At 42.2% G+C, this 15,175-nt stretch overlaps 1 long non-coding RNA gene across 1 annotated transcript in view; it reads left to right on the forward strand.

Moving 5' to 3' along the window:
- LOC121878484 overlaps window positions 1–14,356 on the forward strand; it is a 15,500-nt gene extending 1,144 nt beyond the window's left edge. Inside the window, exons 2-5 of the long non-coding RNA XR_006091168.1 lie at window positions 2,163–2,340; window positions 4,618–4,784; window positions 6,364–6,480; window positions 14,189–14,356. This is a non-coding gene — a long non-coding RNA (uncharacterized LOC121878484). The remainder of the gene's footprint in view (window positions 1–2,162; window positions 2,341–4,617; window positions 4,785–6,363; window positions 6,481–14,188) is intronic.
- Window positions 14,357–15,175: the final 819 nt, after the last annotated feature.

Below are 15,175 nucleotides of genomic sequence, written 5' to 3' on the forward strand. Positions count from 1 at the left end.
GAGGAGGGAGGAGGAGACAAATGCTGAAATTTCCCTTTGGTGTTTTGAATTTCTATGGTGGGATGATGGGGGAGACGGAGGCGGGAGTGGTAGAGGGAGGGAGTAGGGTGAGGGAGGGTAGCGGAGTGGTGAAGGGGGGTGGAGTTTGGAGGGCTTTCCTTCATTGTCTCTTCAGTTTCTCCTTCTTTTTTTCCTTCATAATTATCCCTTAATTTTTTTATCTTTAATCTCTATCTTCTTTTCTTAATATTCTCCCTTCCTTCATTATCACTGTGTGTTTCTCTCTCTTACCCCCTCCTCTCTCTCTCTCTCCTTCCTTCCTTCCTTCCTTATTAGCCCTTCTTTCGTAATTACTCTCTCTCTCTCACACATTCGCTTCCCCCTTTTCGTTAATATCTCCCTTCATCATCATTATCTGTCATCGCCCCTCTACTCATCTTTATTATCGTCTGCCTCTCTCCCTCCTTCCTTTTATTTTTATGACCTATCTTATCTTTCCTGCCTCGAGTATTTATATAACAGCAATTAAAGCAAGACAGACAGACAGACAGACAGACAGACAGACAGAGCTCCCCCCCCTCTCTCTCTCTCTCTCTCTCTCTCACACATCGCCTTATTCCCCCCAAATGCTCCAGACCATTAACATAACAACATAACTACCAAATAGCCTCGTTAACAGTACATACTCCCTTTGCGATCGTGTAATAAAAAGAAATATGATGAAATTACCTAACGACCCAATTACATAGTTAACGGCGTCATAGCATCGTTCTGTAGTACATAACATGAGCCTGTAACACTCCAGCAGTCTTGTTAGGTCGCCGTGATAGGTGACTGTGATTGCCTCATTGGGCAGTTTGGTCGTTTAGGGAACTTTCACTAACTCCTGTTACTGCCTATTAGCGGAATATAGTAGTTAACCTTTTAGATTCGTCCGTTTAATTATGGTAAGTTGTTTTTACTCAAGGAAAAAAATATAAAATCATTTGAAAATAATTAATAATTCGTCACAGTTACACAATAATAAATAATAATTCGTGTATAGATTAAAGGTATTTATCAGTAGGAGTGTAATGGCCCGTGTGTGTGTGTGTGTGTGTGTGTGTGTGTGTGTGTGTGTGTGTGTGTGTGTGTGTGTGTGTGTGTGTGTGTGTGTGTGTGCACGTGTGTGTGTGTGTGTGTGTGTGTGTGTGTGTGTGTGTGGGGGAGTGGCGGCAGGTGTAGCTTCTCCACAAAGTCAAGGCTAGACTCCTCTTACTGTGTGGTGCTGGCCTACCTGAAGTTATTTGCATATTATTTATCAGATTGAAGCGACCACGTGCCCCTCATCCCCTCACCTGCCCCCCATCCCCTTACCTTTACCCCCATCCTTACCTGTATCCCCATCTCATCATATCCCCCTATCCCTCCTCTGCAGCACCCCAATCCCCACCTGTACCCCATCCCCCTCAACCCTCACCTATGATGTTGCAATGTTGTATGAGAATTAATTAACTCTAATATACCTTTACGAATCATAATTACTTTCTCTAATTATGTTTTAATAACGACCTTAACACACACACACACACACACACACACACACACACACACACAAGATCCACTCAGGTGTTCAGCGTATTTTAGTTATCAATATGAGTCTAAATTATGCTAAACTACTGGTTATTATCTTGTAGTTTATGTACCTGTAATTTTGTATGTCTGACTGTATTTGTTATCTCTGTATTTGTCACTTAATAGCTCCCCTAACTGCTAACACCAATCACCCACTTAAAGACCTCACTAACTATACTAACACAAGTAGTTATCAATCCTCTAAACAAGCAATTATGTCCAGGGAACTCAATATAACTGTCAGGTTGTTTCTATACAACAACACTTAACAACCCAACTGCCCATCTAAATAGCCCAACTGCCCACCTTAATTTACCTATCCATTTTAACAGCTCAACTACCAATCTTATCAATTCAACTACCAACTAACAGTAATCTTAACGACTCGACTCAACTCATAACAACTTAACGACCCATCATAAACACCGCTAACTAATGAACCACCCACTTAGAACATCTCTAACGATCCAATAACCAATTCCAACCACAAACATCCCCATACAATTCGGTCTAACGAGCTTACCACTTAATAACCTCGTTCAAAACAGATCTGGACGTACCACTAAGGGAGGCTGAGGAACTACTGGCGGAGGTGAAGTCGGCGGGTGTGGGTGGGCGTCTGCTGTGCCGCCTGCTGGTGGGCGTGGGCGTGGCGTTGCCCAGCTGTGGCCGGCACGACGACGCAATAGCTGTGTTGACTGATGCTGTACATATAGCGCGAGCCAAGTAGGTGTTAGTGTGATGATAGAGAGGTTAGTGTGATGCTAGAAAGGTTAGTGTGATGTTAATGTGATGTTAGAGAGGTTAGTGTGATGCTAGAAAGGTTAGTGTGATGTTAGATATGTTAGTGTGATGTTAGATATGTCAGTGTGATGTTAGTGTGGTGTTAGAGACGCTAGTGTGATGTTAGTGTGATGTTAGAGAGGTTAGTATGTGGTTAGTATGAGGTTAATGTGATGTTAGAGGATTAGTATGAGGTTAATGTGATGTTAGAGAGGTTAGTATGTGGTTAGAGAGAGGATAGTATTTACGTTAAGAACTTTCCACCCTGAGAAGGTAAAAACAATCATTAAGTTTTACCTATAAACGTCAATGTAATTAAAGTCGTAAAAAAAAAAAAACTAAGTCGGTGGTGAAAAAAATCTTAATGAGAGTAGGAGCTTGAAAGAAAAAAAGAGGAAAGAAAAAGAAAAAAAAGAGGAAAGAAAAAGGAAAAAAAGAAGTGTAGTTTTCTATGATTTGATTTAATGGGAGACTATTGTATGGTGAGGTGTTAATATCTTTTATATTTTATCTATTTGTATATTCATAATTAATATGTTTAGGTTTAAAAATAAATAAATATATAAAGTAAAAAATAAAAATACCTTTGAATATTTATAAGGGAATAGAGAGAGAGCTGCTTCCTCCCACGGATCACATTAACTATCTTGGCGTATCATTCTCCCTCCCTCTCAAACAGAGTGAGAACATCCTTAATACCTTCAGTCACTTCAAGTACGTCATTAGAAAATACTCATTCCTCTCTTTCTGTCTGTCTGTCTGTCTGTCTGTTAGTCTGTCTGTTAGTCTGTCTGCTTATCTGACTGTCTGGGTCTATTTCTGTCTCTCTGCACCTTTCTTTCTTCATCTCTCTCTTTTTCTCTTGCCTCCCACTTCTCTCTCACTCTCTCTCCCTCCCTACACTCTCTCTCCCCACCCCCCACCCACCCTCTCTCCCCACCCCCACCCACTCTCCCCCACCCCACCCTCTCTCCCCACCCCAACCCCTCTCTCCCCCACCCTCCCTCTCCCCCACCCCCCACCCTCTCCCCACACCCACTCTGCCTCTCTCCCTAAAGGTCATCCACCTGAACGCCGTCGTCTCCACCTCAGTATATTCACTATGGCAACGTCTTAACTCAATAACACCTGATTAAAAGTTAAAATTTTTGTATCTCTTAATCTTCCCCGAGGCCCTTCTGTTATCCTCAGCGCCTGGTGATGAAGGAAAACAACTTTACTGGGAGGAGGAGGAGGAGGAGGAGGAAGAGGTTGAATGAGAGGAAGAAGGAGAAAAGGACTAATAAGAGGAGGAATAAGATGAGAAGGGAGGGGGAGTCGGAGGAGGAGGAGGAGGAAGGACGAGAAGTAGTAAGAAGAAGAAGAAGAAAAAGAAGAAGAAGAAGAGGAGGAGGAGGAGGAGGAGGAGGTAGTGATGGTGGTGGGGGGAAGTGGTAGTGTAGTGGTGGGGGTGGTGGGGATAGAGGTGGTGGGAGGTAGTGATGGTGGTGGGGTAGTGGTGGTAGTAGTGGTAGTGGTGGGGAGAGGGTGGTGGAGGTAGTGATGGTGGGTGGGGGGTGGTAGTGTAGTGGTGGGGGTAGTAGTGGTGGTGGTGGGACAGAGTGTGGTGGAGTAGTGATGGTGGTGGGGGGTAGTGGGCATGGTGGGGGTAGTGGTGGAGATAATGGTAATACAATAGTAGTGATGGGGGATATTTAGGCTAAGACAATCTGAGAATTAGTTTAAAACCCATTTTTTTTATAGATAAATTTAAATGTTTTTACCTTAGACCTAAAATTACGATAAATATTCCTCGTAAAACTCTCTGAGAATCCTATCCTGCCTGAGATATCATTAAACCAGCCAAACTTCCTATTCAAGCTGTGACTTTCCTCCCTAAGTAAAGTCTGTTACTTTTCCTTATTAAAATAGAGATGTAGGAGGATTAATGTGAGAGGAGTACTTTAATGGTCACACTGAGACGCCTGAGTGTGTTGTGAACGACAGAGGAGTACTGAGACTGGGAGCACAAGATATACAGTACAGTACTACATGGACTTCCCCGTAACACTGAGGAATTGAGAAGTTGTGAGGTCTAGTAGTCAGGTTTATTGAAAAAAAAATAAAAAAAAACACGAGAAAGTATTATTATTATTATTATTATTATTATTATTATTATTATTATTATTATTATTATTATTATTATTATTATTATTATTATTATTATTATTATTATTACAGCGAGTACGAAGAGGAGGAGCACGTAGGGGTAGAGGCGCTGGGCAGGACGCTGGCTAAGAGAGGACAACATGCCGAGGCTGTGTCAGTGTGGGAACGTCGCATCCCAGCTACCAGGAACAGCCGCCAGAGGGCCTCACTCTTCCTCCTCATCGCCAAGTCCTATTTTGGTAATTTTTTGAACATGAAATTTCAAAAAATCATTATTATCCTCCTCCTAATTAGATGAATTAAGACGCTTTTAACAAACTCATTCAAACTACGACACAAAGATTTATTCTCAAACATCACTAATCTGATTTTTTTTCTTAAACTGAAGATTTGAGAAGGTCTCTGGTTACCTCCCTAAATTAAAGAACTTCGAGGTTGACTTTACCATCATGTAACTTCGAGGTCGACATTACTATTTAACTTTGAGATCAACTTAGCTATTCAAGTCGACTTTATTTCCACCAAACTTCTGGAGTGTGACCATTTACTTGAGAGGAGTATTGAGTATTAAGATTTTTTGGCTGGACACAAGTACGAGATGTTTATTATTTGGTAGTTATCCCTCGTTTGATTTTCTTCTTTCGTGTTTCTTCTTCTTGTTCTTCTTCTTGTTCATGTTCTTGTTCTTGTTGTTCTTCTTACTATTATCAATGTCTCATCAACTCACCACACACACCAACAATGTATTTTTTTTCATGAGGGAGATCCTTCAGTGATGGAGATGATCTTCTCCCTCAATAGCTTGTTGGGGAACGTGCCACTACCTCCTCGGAGTGTTGGAGATCTCCAGCCTTTCCTCTCGCAGTTCTTCATCAAAAATTTCCTTGTGTATTCTGGAGACTATCGTTAACCCGGTGCTTCGTGGACTTATATCTCCCTCCTTCCTTCCTTCTCTCCTTCATTCACTCCTTCCTTCACTCCTTCCCTCTCTCCCTCCTTCCTTCCCTCTCAACAAACACCCCCCCCTTAGTACCCGTCCCTAAATCCTTGAACAAATCCCACATCATAATCCCACGACAAGGAACAACCGAGTATTCATCCTAGCCGACTCCCTCTCCCTCCCTCTTGACAAAACTGCTTGGAGATGGAGGGAGGCCTGTGTTGTCCCCACCCCCCTCCCTCCCCCTCCTCCTTCTTTTACCCCTCCTCCTGGCTCCCCAAGACCTTCCCCATGCCTTCCTTGCACCCCCACCTGGCTACATGTTGCCTTCAAGTACACAATCTGCCGTGTTTAGCGAGAAATGTGGGACAATTATGTGTTCATTTGGGCGGTGCGGCGCGGTGGACCAGTCAGCGAGGAGGCTTGTTTTGTTTATTCATGAGACGGGCCGCCCGCTTCCCTCCACCAATCACAGGCAGCCTCTCCTCCTCCCCTGCCTCTCATTAAACCGAGCTGGGCTACACATATTTTCATTCATAATATATATATACAAAAATATATGAATAAATATGTATATAACTTACTATTTCTGATAATGAATTCATATTTTGGAGTAAACTTGGTCTTGATTTATCAGCAAATCTTACCATAAATAAACACTGACTCTTATTAACTCACAGGATGGATAGGATTTGATCATCTAACTCTCTCACACGCACACACACACACACACACACACACACACACACACACACACACACACACACACACACACACACACACACATTCTCTCGTGACAAACAATAACCTATTTTCTTAATAATTTGACCCTATGTTACTACCTTTGACCTGCCATGACCTTTGACCTATTTCCTCAGCCATGCGGAAGGTGGAAACAGGGAGGTTCTACGGTACCAAGAGTGTTAAGGAGGCGGATGATGGAGAAGACACACGTACGGCCCTGTCAGCTCTTCTCACCCTAGTCGAAGCTGACGGTAAGTGGGTATGGTGTGGGTAAGGTATGGTTAGGGTGTGGGCATGATGTAAATAGGGTGTGGGTATGATGTGGGTATGGTGTGGGAAAGGTGTGGATATGGTATGGGCATAAGGAGTATTGATTTTTTTGCAGCTTACAGCGGTTAGTTTATTGTGCACCCCATACTTATCCTGTGAGCGGTAGCGCAGAAGGATACAGAGTGAGTATAACTAACCCCCGTGGTCAGGATATTATGGCACTGAATGTTACAGAGTATTTCAAATAAATTCTTTGTTTAGTTCTATACACAAAGGGTAACTTATTCACAACTTCGTGAGTACAGGAGTGTGAGGCAGTGTGTCTGGCCTCACACTTTGTTATTCACATTTGCGTGGGAAGTGTTCAAGAACATTGTGTGTTTGGTTCTGTACATGGGGACTGATATAGCTACCAAGTGCAAATAAGGTGGATACAATCTTAATATGTCGGCTATCTTGGCATCAGAGATAAAGTGATGTACCATTTCACAAACAGTGTGCTTGGACCTGTCCCTTAAAGGTTCTATCTTGACACAGTCGAGGATTTAGTGTTCAAGTGTGTGGCCATATGTATGCTGTGGATATGGGGTGGGTGTGGTGTGGATATGGGGTGGGTGTGGTGTGGATATGGGGTGGGTGTGGTGTGGATATGGGGTGGGTGTGGTGTGGATATGGGGTGGGTGTGGTGTGGATATTGGGTGGGTGTGGTGTGGATATTTATGAAGTCCCTGTGTACTTTTAGACTATAACAACTTTGAATACTTTACTTCAGGGTAGAGAGAGAGAGAGAGAGAGAGAGAGAGAGAATCACTCACAGAATCCTCCTGCACAAAGTCCTTACCATACTGTCCTCTCCTAAACCATTTCCTTAAGATATTATATTTTTATCTTAAGTTAAATAGACAATTCCTCTCTGATGCATTATTACAAACGAGGAAAATTTATCGTACGAGCATATATGACTACGGGAACACGGCCATTAATGCACGGGTCGTTGTGTTGTGTTTACCGTTGATAGCGTATTCAGTCCTTCTTTTAAAAGCATTCACAACAGGATCAAAATCTTTTTAAAAAATAATTTGCTGTATTAAATCTTTTTTCATTTCCCCGAGGCATTTATTTTATACATATAAATTTATGAAACGCGAAAATATATGAATGTTTTAATATATTGGGCGGGAAAGAAAAACAAAATTTATATGTGTAATTTTCAAACAGATTAAAAATGTACATGAGAATTTTGATCAACAGATATAAAATATAGATATAATGTATATGGGTGATTTATACACACAGATAAATCTAGACACCAATATATATGAAGTGTTTTAATATGTAAAGAGAGGAGGAAGGTGGAGCGGTGAGGGAAACAACTGGCGGGTGGATGCGGGATTGACCTGGTTGTCATGGTAACGTTGACGCGACAGCTGGTGGTAGTGTATGTGGGTGTGGGGAAGTGTGTGTGTGGGTATGGGGAAGTGTGTGTGGGTATGGGTGAGTGTGTGTGTGGGTATGGGTGAGTGTGTGTGGGCGTGGGGAGTGTGTGTGTGGGCGTGGGGGAGTGTGTGTGGGTATGGGGGAGTGTGTGTATGTGTGTATGTCTGTGTGAGAGAGAGAGAGAGAGAGAGAGAGAGAGAGAGAGAGAGAGAGAGAGAGAGAGAGAGAGAGAGAGAGAGAGAGAGAGAGAACACAAATAATTATCAAACTAAAAAACCAAAAAAAAAACACATCTTTAACAATATTTTTTACTCTAATGTCATAAGAACGAGATAAAATTTGGTCGCATTTCAATTATTTATACCGAAAAAAAAACCCACGAAAAAATCCCAACCTGAAAAAAATATACTAAAATATTTGAATGATTTAATTACATGATTTATTGACACGTGTGTTCACCTGGCCTTATGAACTCATCAACACAATTATCAGAGCGAGAAACACAACATTAAAACTGGTGGCGTCAGATTCACTAAGGGTTCGTATGTTAAGTATTTCGTATCCCGGGGGATTCACACTCAACCATACTCACCCACACCCACCCATACTCAATCATACTCACCCACATTCATCCAGACTCATCCACACCCACCCACACTCATTCAAACCCCACCCACAGGTGACCCCTTCTCCCCAACACACACACACACACACACACACACACACACACACACACACACACACACACACCGTACTTTGTCAACTGAACCTTTTATAACACTACACTATATCTCTTTCTCATCCACCCAGACCCTGCCTCTTACCACCCTCACAGAGAGTCCACAGCAACACACGATATACTGTACAGCCACACCGTATAGCCACACCGTGTTTGTATTCAGTGTTGTGGGCGGCTTTCACTCATAACATTACCACTCTCCAGTTTCTAATGCTTCCCAATAGTCTTTGTTATTCTGTAATAATACTCATTTAAAATCATGTCAATAAAAAACCGTATGGTGATTTTTTATAGGCTGATGAGTTTTGTAATTTGTCTATGAACCGTTAAAGTGTTTGTTTACTTTGTGATATTTGAAGAAAGTTTTATAATTGGACTATTGGTATTATCGTGTACTGCCGCGTCAAGGGAGTACACGAGAGAGAGAGAGGGGGGGACTACACTACACTACACTACACTACACTACACTACACTACACTGCACTACACTACACAACACTAGCTCGCTTTATACACACGTGAGTTCGACTTTAATCTAGTGTTTATGTCGACTCGATATTTCACAGCCAGCGCCGAGTGTTCAGGAGAGTTATATGAAGGTATTCAGGCATAATGCATCACTGACACCCACGTCCAGACAGCCAGGACAAATATATGCATACACTGAGGGTATAAATATTTCCTCAAGATGAATAATGCGAGCCTTGTTGACGCCACAGTACAGGGATCTCTCTACCGCCTTTCTGGATCCGCTGCTCTTTTGTTCTCACTCAGATAAATATCGCCAGTCGTGTTGACGTTACACAACTGGATCATCTCTAACTCCTGGAACCGCTGCGCTTTTGTTGACATGAACGTATACAATTTACTTTCACTTATAACTCTGTGTTGTGGTTTTAGATTTTACTGACAAGACCATTTATGGGAAAATATATATAAATAGCTTTATTTCACAAACTTTTTAAACCAACTTGTCAATTTCACTATTCCATTCTGTCACAACTCTCAAACTTAACATTTATCTAAAGGTTTAAGTTACAAATTTAATGTCACACACGACGATGTCAGACAGTTTTAACCCGGTGTTTGAGATAATGTGGCAGAGTCAGGCTGTGTCAAGCAGGAAGAGATAAGCAACCTCTTTTCGTAGGTGACAGGCCAAAGCATCCACGCTGTCTAAGAGGTGTTTGACATTTTCTCTTCTGTTTCCTCTCACGTTTATAAGTTTATTGTTTTAGCCCATCAAATACTTGCTTAAAAATCATTAAAAAAAGCCAAATAATTTCTCTAGATCTTAATTTTAGTGAAAATTCTCAAAATAAAGGATAATTTTCCCTGTTCCTCTTCCTTTTGCCAGTGTATATTTGTTTTCATTTTGTCGAAACTTACACACACACACACACACACACACACACACACACATACACACACACACACACACACACACACATCACACACACACACACATCCATCACCTCCCTCCCTCCCCCTCCCACCTCCTCACCTCCCACCTCCTCCCTCCACACGCAGAAAACCGCATAAAAACGAATTGATAAACAAACGAGTTAATTAATATACAAATAGAAAGTGTACCGGTGGCTGTCAGGGGCCGCCAAGTGTCAAAATAACAGCGACCAGCCACACCACACGCACTCCCTCACCCTCCCTCACCCCCCTCACCCTCCCTGCCACACCCCTCCCTCGCTCTCGCCCTCCTCCTCACCTGACAGGAGTGAGCCAATCACACCACAGGTAAGTGGCACTAGTCTCTGAGGTGGCACTGGTCTCTGAGGTAAGTGGCACTGGTCTCTGAGGTAAGTGGCACTGGTCTCTGGAGGTAAGTGGCACACTAGTCTCTGAGGTAAGTGGCACTGATCTCTGAGGTAAGTGGCACTAGTCTCTGAGGTAAGTGGCACTGGTCTCTGAGGTAAGTGGCACTAGTCTCTGAGGTAAGTGGCACTGGTCTCTGAGGTAAGTGGCACTGGTCTCTGAGGTAAGTGGCACTGGTCTCTGAGGTAAGTGGCACTAGTCTCTGAGGTAAGTGGCACTAGTCTCTGAGTAGTGGCACTCTCTGAGGTAAGTGGCCCTGGTCTCTGAGGTAAGTGGCACTGGTCTCTGAGGTAAGTGGCACTAGTCTCTGAGGTAAGTGGCACTAGTCTCTAAGGCAAGTGGCACTATCTGCTCACACACACACACACATACACACACACACACACTAATATCGTTGCGGATATTTTGGATAGCGGTGATTCTGACTCAAGCGGTTGTATTATCCACATGAAACTGATCTTGTGTGTGTGTGTGTGTGTGTGTGTGTGTGTGTGTGTGTGTGTGTGTGTGTGTGTTTCGGCACGTCTGATTACACTCAGTCTCCTGGTATGCTGAGCGGATATGCTGAGTGTGTATGCTGAGTAGTATGCTTAGGAAAAATACTTAGTAATATGCCAAGTGTGTGAGCTGTGTGTGTATGCTGAGTAGTATGCTGAGTGTGTGTATGCTGTGTGTGTATGCTGAGTGTGTGTATGCTGAGTGGCAAGGTGTTTGGTATGCTGACAATAAGTGGTGTATGCTGAGTATGTGTAATAAGTGGTATGTTTGAGTATACTGAATATGCATGATTGATATACTGACTATGCTGAATAGTATGCTGAACAAATAAACATACAAAATAATACACCAAAAAAACAAAAAACAACTATTAAAAGTGTTTACAAAATGTCGAATGCTTTTTTTTTATATATAAATACCCAATACTAACTCACATAACCCATAAAGACTCTACATCGCTTGATATATAAAACGAAACGAATATATGTAACAATATACCAGTATATATTATATGTAAAGTATATACGAACATATATATATAGTCAAATATCAAGCCACAATAACATTAACTGGAAACTCACTCTTACGTTTAACCCGGTGTAGCCAAATTATGGGTTGAGCATTTACATGTCATCAAATCGTATGAGGTTGGGTGCTGGTGTGTTGGGTCCAGGCACATGTATATATATATCTGATTCAGCCACATATATATCCGGTTGAGGCATATATATCTGGCCACTAGCCTGATGTACACACCAATCTGACCCACCACCGTGCTCACTAGTCGTTGATGATGTGTGACGTATTCCCGGGAATCTGGAATGGGTGATCTGGAATATGAGGCCATGAGGGGAAGTGGGTGTGTGGGTAGGGGGGGAGAGGTGTGGGTGTGGGTAGAGTGGTGGTGTTAGGGGTGGGTGTGTGGGTAGGGGGAGGTGTGGGTGTTGGTAGGGAGGAGGTGTGGGTGTGAGTGGTGGACTGGTGGTGTTGGGGGTGAGGTGTGGGTGGGGGAGGTGTGAGTGTGGAGTAGGGAGGTGTGGGTGTGGGTAAGTGGTGGTGTTAGGAGGTGGAGATGTGTGGGTAGGAGAGGAGAGTGTGGAGTGGGGGAGGCGTGGGTGTGGGTAGGGGAGGTGTGGGTGTGGGTAGAGTGGTGGTGTTAGGGGTGGGTGTGTGGGTAGGGGAGGCGTGGGTGTGGGTAGGGGGAGGTGTGGGTGTGGGTAGAGTGGTGGTGGTAGGGGTGGGGTGGCAAGCTGGGAGTGGGGGTAGTGGGGTGTGGGTAGGGGGTGTGGGAGTGTGGGTAGGGGATGGTGGGGGCGTAGGAGTGTGGGAAAGGGGGCACTGAGATAGTAGTAGTAGTAGTAGTAGTAGTGTGTGTGTGTGTGTATCTGTTTATTTGTATGTGTTCGTAGTGTAATAATACTGTGTGTAATATCCCATTGTACACACACACACACACACATACACACTCACACACACACAAATTAAATGCAAAACACACTGAAACAAATATACAAAACAACGTACACATACTTACACACACATACACGCACATAAAATATAATTGCCCATTACATTATGTTGTTGTGTACATATTGTGTGGCTACAATATATAGGGGAGGGATATTTTCCATTTACATGTGGTGTTTAGGGTTAAGAGCTACGCGTACGGCGGAAAATGTACGGCTCTATACAACAGCAACAGCAACAGCAACAGCAGCAGCAGCAGCAGCAGCAGCAGCAGCAGCAGCAGCAGCAGCAGCAGCAGCAGCAACAACAACAACAACAACAACAACAACAACAACAACAACAACAACAACAACAACAACAACAACAACAATAACAAATTCACAACAACAACAACAACAACAACCACAACCCATTAACAAAACAACAACAACAACAACCAGCAACAACAACAACCACAACCACAACCACAACAACAACACAACAACAACAACAACAACAACAACAACAACAACAACAACAACCACAACCACAACAACACAACCACAAACTACACAAACCACAACAATAACCACACAACAACAAAACAACAACAACAACAACAACAATAATAGACAAACTGATCCATATTGATGCAGATTTATTTTTTTTCTCAGTTGAACGAAGATCAATTTTATCATTTATAATTTGCATAATTATTACTTGTGAACGTATCTGAATTATTGTCTTTGTTTAGTTTAATATTTAAGCGCTGCACTTCTCTCCCTAAGGTATGTTTAGGGTGTTGAACCATCAGGTGAAATAAACTGAGGTGTTAAATTAATCTTCGAGTGATCTGAATTCAAGTAGAAAACCATTCAACTCTCCTCAGGCGATACAAAGCGAATTCGAATCAAGATGGCGGGAAGGGTTCGGTTCATACTCAAAGTCCCTCAAGCAAATCACAAAACAGAATTATTGAGAACAAGCCGCCAGAAGTTTAGTGCTCTCGACGCCCTTGGTGCCTGGGCTGGAGGAGTACCTTGATAGCCCTCGAGGAGTAACTTGATAGCCCTCCACCTAATGATTAAGGCTGTGGATTGTGGTATAGTCGACGGCTCAAAGTCAAGTCAAGTCCGCATGTTTCCGAACGTTCAAGTGTTGGGAAACTCGCACCACCATCTCGAAGCTTCGGTCTCTTTATGGCGGGTTATTGGCCGAGCGCTGGAGGGCGACCCAAAATGTATTACGGGATTTCTATCAAAATATTGTTAAGCCATTTATCGGGGGTCATCTATTGCTAAATAATACTTCCAATTTATACCCAGGATTTAAGATGATATAGTAATTAGCAATAACAAAGCAATATGGATAGCAATGATTATAACAATTTACGATGAGGGATTAGTAGCCGGCTGCAAAATGTCTAAACTACCGCCACATTGGTTACATATATATATATATATATATATATATATATATATATATATATATATATATATATATATATATATATATATATATATATATATATATATATATATATATATATATATATATATATATATAATGTCATAGAAATAATTTGAATACATTACTAAGTTTTGTGAATAAATTATATGTATTTGTGTGTGTGTGTGTGTGTGTGTGTGTGTGCGCTAGTTCTTGGGGGAATATACAACCCTTCAATAACCCTGTATTATAAAATCATAATATCAGTCTTACCTTCTTCACTCGCCACAGCTCGACAGGATAACGCAGAAGGAGCCCTGAAGACCCTAGAGAAGTGCAGTCCTCACCTGGCCTCCGCCCCTCCACACCTGCTGGAGGAATACAACAACCTCAGGAAGCAGCTCTGTAAGGAGGAGCCTTCTTCTTAGTGAGGAGGAGGAGCAGTAGGAAGAGTAGGGGGAGGAGGAGCAGTAGGAGGAGGAGGAGGAGGAGGAGGAAGGAGGCGGAGGAGCAGTAGGGAGGAGTAGGGGGGAGGAGCAGTAGGAGGAGTAGGGGAGGAGGAGCAGTAGGAGGAGGAGGGGGAGGAGGAGCAGTAGGAGGAGTAGGGGGAGGAGGAGCAGTAGGAGGAGGCGGGGGAGGAGGAGAAGGGAGGCGGAAGAGGACTTTCTTTTTGATGAGGAAGAACGAGGTATGTAAATAGGTAAATAAAGAAAATATCAAGGAGAATCAGAGAGAGAGAGAGAGAGAGAGAGAGAGAGAGAGAGAGAATTATGAATATCTCTCAAATATCTTAGAAAATCACCCGAATCTTTAATTGAATCGTCTGAATCTTCACTAGAATCACCGGAATCTTAAGAATCTTGGAGAATCATCTCTTGTATATAACTCAACAGCCTCATTGCCACAATAAATACCATTATGTATTTATCATGTATCTCGTTACAAATATGTGTAGCTATGTATCTAATATGTACCTATATGTACAGGTATACGTAAGTTATATTATGTATCACTATAGGTATGTATATGTATTATTATCTTATTATTTACACCTGTATATATATACGTGTCACCTTCATATACCAAACGATCATGTCTGCTATTGTATATAATAAATTCTCACACATTTCATACAAACCTCAATACATTTATTTCTCAATGTATACAACTTCACTCTTTCATTAAACAATAAACATTAGTATTTGTTTTAATAGTGTTATGTATTTTTTCATTCAGTGTTTATAAACATTTTCATCTACATTCTGTATATATTAATGT

This window comes from Homarus americanus, unplaced genomic scaffold, assembly GCF_018991925.1.
Source record: "Homarus americanus isolate GMGI-L3 unplaced genomic scaffold, GMGI_Hamer_2.0 scaffold41027, whole genome shotgun sequence".
In the NCBI taxonomy this organism is placed as follows: Eukaryota; Metazoa; Arthropoda; class Malacostraca; order Decapoda; family Nephropidae; genus Homarus; species Homarus americanus.